The sequence below is a fragment of the Canis lupus genome, chromosome 18, assembly GCF_048164855.1.
Source record: "Canis lupus baileyi chromosome 18, mCanLup2.hap1, whole genome shotgun sequence".
NCBI lineage: Eukaryota > Metazoa > Chordata > Mammalia > Carnivora > Canidae > Canis > Canis lupus.
Window position 1 is genome coordinate 32,813,134 of NC_132855.1, and position 11,563 is coordinate 32,824,696.

Below are 11,563 nucleotides of genomic sequence, written 5' to 3' on the forward strand. Positions count from 1 at the left end.
TAGAAGAAAATACAGGTATTTTGGACCCAAATTGAAATTACAATTCAAGCTCTTTCACTTATTAAATACATGATTTGATTTCCTCATTTATTTAAAAAATATAATAACAGTACTACTTTTTCTGAAGTATATGTGAGAGGACTAATGTTTTGTGCCCAGTATATAAGACTTCAATAAATGTTAGCTAACTTCTCTCTCCCTTCGAGAAAACTAAGTTTTCTACCTATTTATTGGCCTTAACTCTTCTGTATAACAAGTAGTTGGAGAAACTGGAGGGAATTAAAGATTATTTCTCTACAATATCTTTAAAATTAATTACAACTTTTGAATATCATGGAATTCCCACTTTGGGTAAATCACTCTTCTTGGCCTGAGTTACAATGCCATTGTATAGCCCTAATATTTTCTTCCCAAATAAAACATAAGTACTTTAAAGAAAAAAAATTTTTCCAAAGCTTTTCTTTTAGTTTTCTAAACTTACCACCTTATCTCAGAATGCTGGAACTGATTTGGTACCATGACAAATTCTAAAAGAGCTAAGCTTTATAATGTAATTGTATTTATATAGTCACTCCTGTGCTAACTTTAAGCACTGACAAGTTACTCTTCTAGGACGATGAAGATAAAACTACTGATGGCAATAAGTTTCAAAATTTGAATTCAGTAGTTTCATCTCTCTCTTATTTTCCCTAATAATTGACAATACTTCAGTTTCATTTATCAAGTACCAAATCATTTTTCGATGAGAATTTTCCAATCAATGTTACAGCTTTGGTGGAGAAAGGGATAGACTTTCTTTTAAAAAATTTTATTTAAATTCAGTTAATTAATATATAATGTATTATTGCTTTTAGAGGTAGATGTTGGTGATTCATCAGTCTTATAACACCCAGTGCTCAGTACATCATGTCCTCCTTAATGTTTATCACCCAGTTACTCCATCTCCCCACCCCCTTCAGCAACCCTCAGTTTGTCTCCTATAATCAAGAGTCTCTTATGCTTTGTCTCCCTCTCTGATTTCACCTGGTTTTATTTTTTCCTCTCTTCCCCTATGATCCTCTGCTTTGTTTTTTAAAGTCCACATATGAGTGAGATCATATGATAATTTTCTTTGTTAATGTTGGTATCCTCATAAAAAATTATATGGGCTTTTTTGTATTTCCCAGCAATCTTAGAGTCAGTTTAGAGCCATATGAGTACCTCTGACCAATGAAGAGTGAACAGAGGGATATATGTCATTTCTGGGCTAGGTCAATTAAAAGCTGCTGTGCTTCATTCACCAGGCTCCTCTACAGCTGAGGAAGCCATGGGTTTCAGATGACATGGCGACAAGCCAGAGGAGAACCAGCCACTCATATCAGACATTCATCATCTCAGGATGGAAGGTAAGACATAAGATGTTAGAGTTTGATTTATGTGGCAGCTAGCTTGATTTAAACAGTGACTTGGCTGTTGTAAAATTTATATTTTTGAGAAGCAAATTTTACGAACATTTGAGGACTGATATTAGTTCCTTTCAGAGATTATAGTTAATTGTATGTTTTGTATGTTGGTGGGATTTTTTTTTGTAGTTAATTGTATGTTAAGTGACATTTTGTTAAAATAAAAATAATGTTTTGAGTTAAGAATGTAATGAAAGCTGGAATATTTTTAAAATTTATTATTAATTGTCAGTAAAGATGGTGTCACTCAAAACTCAACTCACATACAGCCCTTCTTTCCCAGAAACCTGTTAAAATTCTCTAGGCTGCCCAAACTTCGAGAACCAAGGATCACAACAAAGATAGATTTTTATGTATTAGTTATTTCCTACTTATGATGAATTATTTCTCCAAATAAATACAAATCTAAGGTGCTCTATAACAAGTCTCATTTTTTAATAATGAGTAAATTAAAAATTATCTTTACTTACATATATGACGTTTTAGCAGTTTTCTTTTTTTAAGAATTTATTTATTTAGGGACGCCTGGGTGGCTCAGTCAGTTAAAGCATCCGATTCTTAGTTTCAATTCAGGTCGTGATCTCAGGATCCTGGATTTAACCCTGAGTTGGGCTCCATCTTTAAAAAAATAAAAAATTTACTTATTTAATTTGAGAGAGAGAGAGCAAGAGAGAGTATGACTGGGGGGAGCACAGAGAGAGGGAGAAAAAGATTCCCCACTGAGTAAGGAGCCCAACACTGGGCTCAATCCCAGGATCTTAGGATCATGACCTGAGTTGACGGTACCAATATACCATTGGTACAATACACCACCAAAGCTATGGAATATGTCTATTTAAAAATGTTCTATAGGTGTAATGGTATATTATACCGGAAGAAAAAACCTTTAATCTTTTCACATTTTTATGGAAAAAAATTCTGCATCTAGGTTAAAACAGCAAACCTACTACCATGCCCAAGAATCCACCACAGGAAGTAAAAGCTTTAAGCTCAATGACAGGTAGAAATTACTTTCCCAGGCAACTAAACATTTTTTTTTCTCTATAGATATAGAAATCTCTTTGAAGGAGCACCCTCTCTCTACCTCTGCCTGCCACTCTCCCTGCTTGTGCTCTCTTTCTCAAATATATATATATATATATATATATTTTTTTTTTTTTTTAAAGAAAAGAAACATCTTTGGAGTTAATAAATCTGAGACATATTAAGAAACTGGATGGATAACTAGTCTTCACAAAAAATACTGAGTATTTAAAGGCAATTGTTATGAATGATATAGCTAATGAAATACCTGTTAAATCTTTTGTAGTTCAAAAACCAGGTGAAAAAAAGTCCTTGTGCAAAGGGAAAGTTCAGAAAAGTCTCTAGAAAACAATTTAAATTGAGATACATTCTCTTTACCAAATCTGCCCAGCTCTCCAAGGTAAACATTCTGAGTCTTTTGTAAATAGCCAAGGAACCTCTGATGCTCCAAAGCAATCAGAACCTCAGCTACGCATTCGATTCCAAATAAAGCTGATCTTCATAGAGAACAGCAAAATAACAGTAAATATCAAGATACAAGTTTTGAAAGCATAGCTTTTTTAGATTTGAATGGTAGTGGCTGGCCCATTTGCTTCATTACTTATTGCCTATTCAGTCTTAGAAATAGTAAATATAAACCAACTATATTTAGATTGAAGAAAGTAAAGGATACCTGGGTACCTCCTTTTCTACCTTTAATCAAATTTAGCAGAAGGAAATATTGTGGAATGTAATGTTTAAGAATGTACCTCCTCTTAAAATTTATTTGAACATTAGACTAGGCATAATTTTAATTTATAATAGATTTTCAAATAACTTGAATATTTGGCCACATAGTATTTCACCTACGATTCTCAAATCCAAGTACCATAAGGTAATAATGATTAATTTAAGCCAAAGGAACCTAATAAGAGGATATTGGTAGCTCACAGGCCAATTGAACTCCAAGCTAAAAAAAAAAAAAAAAAAAAAAAAAAAAAAAAAAAACACCAGGGACATCTGGAAGTTTAGTCAGCAGGAACTACAACAATGATCTAATAGAACAAATAATTTGGTGAGAAGCCTGCATGTGTGAAGACTGACCTAAGCCTGAAGGGCACCTGTTTATTTTGCCTTTGCATCATTCATTACTTTAATTACGGTAAAAGCTGTCTAGCTGGATTAGCACACAGCATGTCCTGCTCTCTGAATGAAATAATTCTAATTGATTTGAAGGGTTTGTGTGTGTGTGTGTGTGTGTGTGTGTGTGTGTGTGTGTATGGGTGGGTTGTTGTGTGGATGTGGGTGTAGATGTGTGTATGGGAGAGAGAGAGAGAGAGAGAGAGAATGAGAGGGAGCCTGATCCAACACACTCTGCTCTTTGATTACCCAATATTCTTAGAAACTCTCTACCCATTTGCATTTCTAAAAGTGACTGTTAAATATAAAGCAAAAAATTACTTCAACAGCTAGAACCCCACTTCCTTTGTCTGTTTCTGTATTACTCAAGTCCCTTACAGTAGTGATATCCTGTGAATCTAGTATTATTGTGCAGTAAATGGGATATCTATCCTTCTACCTTAGCCAACAAGAAAATACAAAACTAATTTTAGATTCATGGATTAAGCTTATCAATGACAAAGAGGAGTCTTGAGAAATAGAATAATGAATATAATTCATAGTTCTTACAGAGATGAATTTCCTATTAATATTATACATAAAATATTTCTTATTGAGAGGGATTCCCAAATTTTTTAACATCATCTTGAATAAGACCCACCCATTCATTTATGGGATGGTTCACTATTAAAATTTTTACTACACTAATATTTTCTGGTTTTTCCTCAATGAAGCACTTGTCCATTAATACCCTTCCCTTGACCATCTATTCTTAAGTTAATGAGAATATTCAATTATTGATCATTTAACTTTCCTAGTGCCTAGAAGAACTGAAACTCTTTTCTTAAAATAATGTTGGGCTAATAAATAAGTAATGTTCAAGTTGACATGGGATAGCCTGTCTTAGCAGGGATTTATTGGTGGGGGCCATCCATGAACAGTATTCTATTCTCACTCTAAGTGTGCTGGACAAATTACTGAAGAAAAAATGATAAACAAACAAATTGGGTTCAGCCACCACTTTCATGCTGATATTTTTTAATGCCATAACAAAAACCACATCTTCTTTCCTGCACTTTAAACTTATACTCCCAACAGCGTCCTGTCCCTTCTCTAAGCTCTTTCAAAGTCAATCAATCAAAAAGAGAATGTATCTACTTCTTTCTAAATTTTTGGTTTTCTAGAATGTATTTTTATACTAGTGAGTAGAATTATTATTGAACATGACACATTTATTAGAGATTTGGAAGTTATCTAAGACTCATCTTTATTCTTCATCAACTTATATTGTTTATCAAATCAAATTTGTCTTAACTTTTAAATTTGTTTCAAATCCCTCTTCTCTTTTTCAAACATACTGTCTTCAACTTAATTCAGTACTAAATATAATGAACTTTCAGATTGCTTTTTTCACATTTAAAATCCATTCTCCATTTTTTTTTTACTAGAGTGAATTTTCAATAATTCATTGGAGAGGATATGCTTCCCTTACTTAAAATTTTTCAGTGGTACTCCCTTGCATTAAAAAAAATCAGAATTTTTTTATTTTTTATTTTTTACTTTATTTTTTTTCAGAATTTTTTTAGAATGGCATATAAAATTCGTTCTAAAATAGCCCATGCCTAACATTCTAGCTTCCTCTCCCATCATCACTATATACTTCCTTTTCCTTTAATCATAAGAATCAGTTTAGATCTTACAATGTTCCCTGTTCTTTTACTTTTGATGCCTTTGTTCATTATTTGTCCTCTCTAAGTTCACATAGGTAACTTCTTTTCCTTCAAAGTGTTTGCATCATTTGAAGATGACAGGGTGAGATTGGCATTCTCCCTCAATCTCTTTCTTTTATATTACACCAGTTATTCAGTGCCATGAGTCTTATTCAACTGAATGTCATTAAGATCAATCACAACCTATGAATGAACTTTCACAACAGAATAACACCAGCCTCAAAATAGTAATATTAATAAGCATTTATTGAATTCTTACCAAGTAAATACTAGGCTTAATGGTTTGTACATATCATTTCATTTATCCCCATGAGAATAAACTGACCATTGTTACTACTGACAGCCTCTCTGTTTGCCTTTATTTGAATTATCCAGCAGCATTTAACACAATTCATTGCATTCTTTTCTGGAATGTATATTCTCTCTCTCTCTCTCCTACTTTTTTTCACTGTTAGACTATAGAGTATATTAGGACTTGCTTATCCCATATTTTCTCTATTTTCCAATCACTTCCTAGGTGATTTTATTTGGTCTCATGGCTTTTAGCATATTTAAAATGTTAGTGACTACCCTATATTTATTCCAACATAGACCATTTATATTAACTTCAGATTTGAAGTTATAAATCCAGCAATTTACACAAATTCTTTACTTAGATAGCTAACAAGCATTTCAAACAGCACATATGTGACAAGAAAGTTTTCATTTCTAACCCTCTTAATCTAATTCTGTAGTCTTTTATATCTCAATAAAAGACAACTTCATTTTTCTAGCCTTCTTATCACAAAACACAGAATTATTTTTCATTAATTCTGTTACTTGACTATCCAGATGTATCTGAAAATTTTATAGTCAATAGCTTCTAAAAATTCAGAATTAATTTATTGCCCACCACTCATTCTCACTTTACATTTTACAACTCACTCATTTCTAGCCACATTGGCCTCTTAGCTGTTTCTTAAAATGGTAAGCTACAACCTTACTGCTGCATACCTTTACATTTACTGTTCCCTCTTCCAAATATTTACAGTTTGCTGCATTTAGGCCCCTATTCAAATAGCACCTTATCAGTACAGTCTTCCACACCTTCCAACTACATTAGAATTGATTTATAAGCAACTTTTGCCGTCTTTTCCTTTCATTTGCTATCCTACTCAGGCTACTTTCTTTTTTCCTATGACATTTCTCATTCTGTGGTGTATTATATATTTTCTATCTGTTTGTTATCTGTATAGCCTACTCCATCACCATTATTATAATTTAAGGTCCATGAGATCCAATGATTTGGACTTTCCTGTTAACTGTTCTATCTGCTGAGTTAAGGACAACATCTAACAACCTGAAGGGGATTGTGGTGAGCACTTTCACTGCCTATTAGAGCGAATCTATTCTTTCATCACATGGATAATTGTTCTTTCTTAGTACTCTGAAGTTAGTGGTGGACATACTACATGCTTTGTCAAGGAAATGTGAATGAAAATGCTAAATGTTATTTCTAGGTGGCTGCATTTAATTGTTGATTCTTGACTCTTCAACCTCCTTTTTCTTCCTTGTGGGAAGTTCGTGGAAGTTCATGTTCATAAAGAGGTGCCAAAAGATTGCAGCATCCTGGAATGCTCAGTGTACACATGGAGGATCCAGAGTGGATTTGCAGGACAGGGAAGTAGGGAAGTAGACTTGTGGTATGTAACCACTGAAAGTTAGGAAGTATATTACCATAGTATAACTCATCCTATCAACAGGTGTCATAATCGGTAACTATGTGTTGAATAATTGAATAAATGATCTCTATTTAGTAGAGGTGGAAGCAAAGTCACAGTGAAGGTATGTTTTTAACTTAGAGTTGTCAATGGCAACCTGGAGTCAAAGCCAGACCACATGCAATATTTAAAACATGCAGTAATCATTTTAAGCAAGAGAGATAAACTGTTTATTTTATAGTTACTTATAATATAAATCAGTGACAAACAGATCATAATCCAATAACTGACTTAAAACAATGTTGACAAAGACACACTACAGGAAAAATATCTGGTTTTCTCAAGTTTTCTTCTATGTATTCTAAAATTATTTGAAAGTTAATGTCTAGGACTCTGTTATCTTAGAGACCTAAAGAACAATACTTCAGTGCCATGAGATTTAATTCAATATTAATCATTGTATATTTAAAGGTCAATACAACATGCATTAGACAGTACTTCTCTGTCTTCTGTATCTAAGTGGTTTTTTTAAAAAAGATTTTATTTATTTTATTTATTTATGAGAGACGCAGAGAGAGGCAGAGACACAGGCAGAGGGAGAAGCAGGCTCCCTGCAGGGAGCCTGATGTGGGACTCAATCCCAGAATCCTGGGATCATGCCTGAGCCAAAGGCAGATAGATGCTCAACCACTGAGCCATCCAAGCATCCCTTCTGTATCTATTTTTTTTTGATGGAAGAGATTGCACATGATTGTATCTCATAAAAGCATTTAATAATAATTATTTGAAATTAATTTCAGCATTCACAAAAATGTTTGCTTTCTTTCAGGAAGAAACAAAATTTAAGTAAGACAATATATCTCTCAATACCTTATTTTCCAACTCTTGAACTCAAATGCACTATATAATTACAGAACGGAAGGTTTTTGGTAATATTTACATCTTTATTTTAGATTTCAGAAGTCTCTTTCTCTCTTCTTTTCCCTCTTCTCTTAAAAATCTCTAATTGACTTTCTTTGGACTACATCCTATGTTGTTGGACTATATCCTATGTGTAAGACCTTAAAGCTTATTTCAGTTAATGGGATGTTCACTCCAAAAGAATTGAAAGCTCAAAATAAATAAACAGGAAAACATCATTACTTTTTTTTTCTTTTCTTTTTTTTTTTTTTTTTTTTTTTTTAGAGAGAGAGAGAGAAAAGTTGGGGAGGGGCAGAGGAAGAGGGAGGGAGAGAATCTTAACAGGGATGGAGCCTGAGGCAACTGCTTGATTTCACAATCCTGAGATCATGACCTGACCCAAAATCGAGAGTTGGACATTTAACCAAATGAGCCACCCAGGTGCCCCTATAACAAATTGTATTAGACCCCAAAATAAAAGCTGTTATGATTTGATATGTTTCATTTTATCTGCTATAGATATCATTTTGATGCTTTATTTATAATATGTTTGTATTTACTTCCTTTTTTATGTCAGTAGAGAATTATTGGAAAATACAAAAAAGGGGGAAAAGGAGCAATTCTTAAATACTCTAGACTGTTTCATAATGCTTTACTCCATTGCATTTACACAACTTTTGATCTCTTTCTTCTCCTTTTAGTGTTTTTTTTTTTTTTTTCCGTTGAAAAGTATGGGGAAGAGAATTTCATTATAGGCCCTTATGACTTAATTGTAATGTTAATTTTTAGCAACTTTTAAATCTACCGATTAGCCTATTTGACATTAAAACCCAACATTGTAATATTTTTGTTAGCTAAGATTTTCATAAATATCTGACCATTTTGAAATTATAAAATGTTCTGTCTAAATATATAATCTTATTATACCAATCCAATAATATAATAATATCTAAGTCCTATAAGCCTGTTCTCATATATATAGAAAAACCTTACTTTCATACATGAAGAAGATATACAGTTTTAGAGGTTTTACTCAACCATTTCACATTAGAGAAACAACAACAACAAATTTCATTTTTATTGCACCTTTGGTTTACTAATACATATAGTTTTAAATTCATCCAATAATCACAACTAGTCCTTTGCTACTTTTCTAATCATGTCCTTAGTGAATAAACCCTTTGACAGGTTCCTCAAAATTATTCATGTGAGAATTACATGCTCATCAGTTATGTATGTATATATTTGACCATTCAGTGACAGTTTGTCTGGGTATAAAACCCTTAGATTATAGTTTATTATTTTATAAGTAATGCTTCATTCTTCTTTTGAATTCAATGTTGTTGTAGAAATGTTTGATGTCAAACTGACTTTCTATACCTTTTAACTGTTTTAGTTTTTGTGCTAGAGGCATTGAGGATTTTGTTTTTCCTTTGTTTATTTATTTATTTATTTATTTTTTTATTTATGATAGTCACAGAGAGAGAGAGAGAGAGAGGCAGAGACACAGGCAGAGGGAGAAGCAGGCTCCATGCACCGGGAGCCCGACGTGGGATTCGATCCTGGGTCTCCAGGATCACGCCCTGGGCCAAAGGCAGGCGCCAAACCGCTGCGCCACCCAGGGATCCCTGTTTTTCCTTTGAAGCCCAGTTTTACTGATATATTTCTCAAGTGGACTAGATTAATTTTTTTCAAGTATAAAGTATATACTTCCTATATACAGATTTTCTTATTCAGGAACATAAATTTCTTTTTTGGGAAAAAATAAATTTTACATTTATTGGGCCATTGTACCTATATTTTTTTTTCTTTTTACTTCCCCCTTTTTTTGATTTGGGTTTCTTGGCTCTTTTAAGTTTGATCTTCTATATCTCTTACTATCATCTACTCTATTTTTATTATATTCCATATTTCACAATTTATTTAGTCTCCAGTTTCTTTCCAATGTTATAGTTTCATATTTTCTGATACTTAAACCTATCTTTCATGCTTTTATTTATATTTCTATGTATTATTGTAATGATATAATTATATATTTATGTTGTGATTATATATTAATATATAATATTATTATATTATATTAGATCATATTAATATCATATTAATATAATATTAATATAATATTAATAATAGTACAATTATAAAGCATATATGATTATATATGCTTATATTAATATCATATTAATATCATATTAATAATAGTACAATTATAAAGCATATATGATTATAATAACAAATTGTTATTTCACAGCTTTCTTTCACTATGTAATAATTAGTCCATTCATTTTATTCATGTTGAAATCATAAAAGATAAATAATTTGCTCAAGATATATCAAGTAAGCACCAGAGCTAAAAGGCAAACAGACTGCCATCTCATTTAAGCAATATACTAACATCTCTCTCTCTCTCATGTTTTCACCTTCCTCAGATGTTTTCACAGTCATATAAAGAAGCTTGCTATAATCTCTGGAAGATTAGATATCATATGGGAAAGAATCAAGGTGGACAGAGTAACAACCCCAATAATCAACCAGCCAGGTTCACAGGACTCTTCAGGACAATCCAGCTGAAGCCAACATTATAACTGACCAAAATTGGATGACCAAGGCCAGCCAGAACCATGTGATACACAGATAAGATATTCCAGACTGGTTCCTATCCAAATGGCTAATCCACAAAATAAAGAACATATAAGTGGTTATTGATTTAAGCCTCTACGTTTTAATGTAGTTTACTATGAAGTAAAAGATAACTGCTACAATATGCATTTATATTTGCCTAGAAGAAAGATGAAGAAATATGCACATCAAATTTTATACTGCTTAATTAAAGGTAGAAGAAATTATACCATCTATATGTGAAAGAGGAAAATATTAATATATTCTTAAAAGTAGTATGTCAGGAGAGAATGCTTATTGGCTATTTTCACTTTTCCCTTTATGTAGAATTGCCCAAATAACAGGACTCTGCTTTTATCATATATTTACTCATGATGCCCAGGGGAAGGAACTGGAAGTTACCTGAAGAATAAATGACTCTGAGCCATAAATAATCTCCCTTTTCCACCTTTGAAGTTAGCTGACTTGCAGCAGCAGCTCCTGTGCCAATCTGAATACTAGGGGCAGATCTGCCCCTGTGAATAACAGAGCAGCAAGTGGAGAGACTGTGCTCCCAAAACTGTATAGGTGAGTTTGTCTAATGCAGTAGTTCACTATAGAAAAGCCATATTCTCTCATAATAATAAAAATGATGATTATTTAGTATCAATCACAATAGTGTTTTTTGCTCAGTTGGTTTCAGAAATATATATTATTTTGGAGGAGTCTGGAGGAAGATGGCAGATTAGGAGGACCCCAAGCTCTCCCCATCTCTTATTTACAACTATATATCATCCACATTTAAGTCAATATACCGGAGAGTGATCTAAAAACTGGTAAAACAAACTTCACAACTAAATATAGAAAAACAATTGCATCTGAAAGGTCAGGAATATAAGAAAGACAGAGAGGAAGGCTACCTATAGAAGGGAGAGAGCTATACGTGCAGAGAGGGTAGAAACACAGGCCCTTGGACTGGGGAGCTTTACACAGGGATTAATCCCCATGTTTGCCCTTAAAAAAACACAGGCAAAATTCTGTGAGTTTGTAAAACCATAGGGACTTGGAGCCT

At 32.8% G+C, this 11,563-nt stretch overlaps 1 long non-coding RNA gene across 1 annotated transcript; it reads left to right on the forward strand.

Annotated features, from left to right (window-relative positions):
- Positions 1-1,282: 1,282 nt before the first annotated feature.
- On the forward strand, positions 1,283-10,599 carry LOC140609516 (uncharacterized). Its single transcript, XR_012011330.1, has 2 exons — positions 1,283-1,385; positions 10,323-10,599. It is a non-coding gene; the product is annotated as an uncharacterized lncRNA (long non-coding RNA).
- The last annotated feature ends 964 nt before the right edge of the window (positions 10,600-11,563 follow it).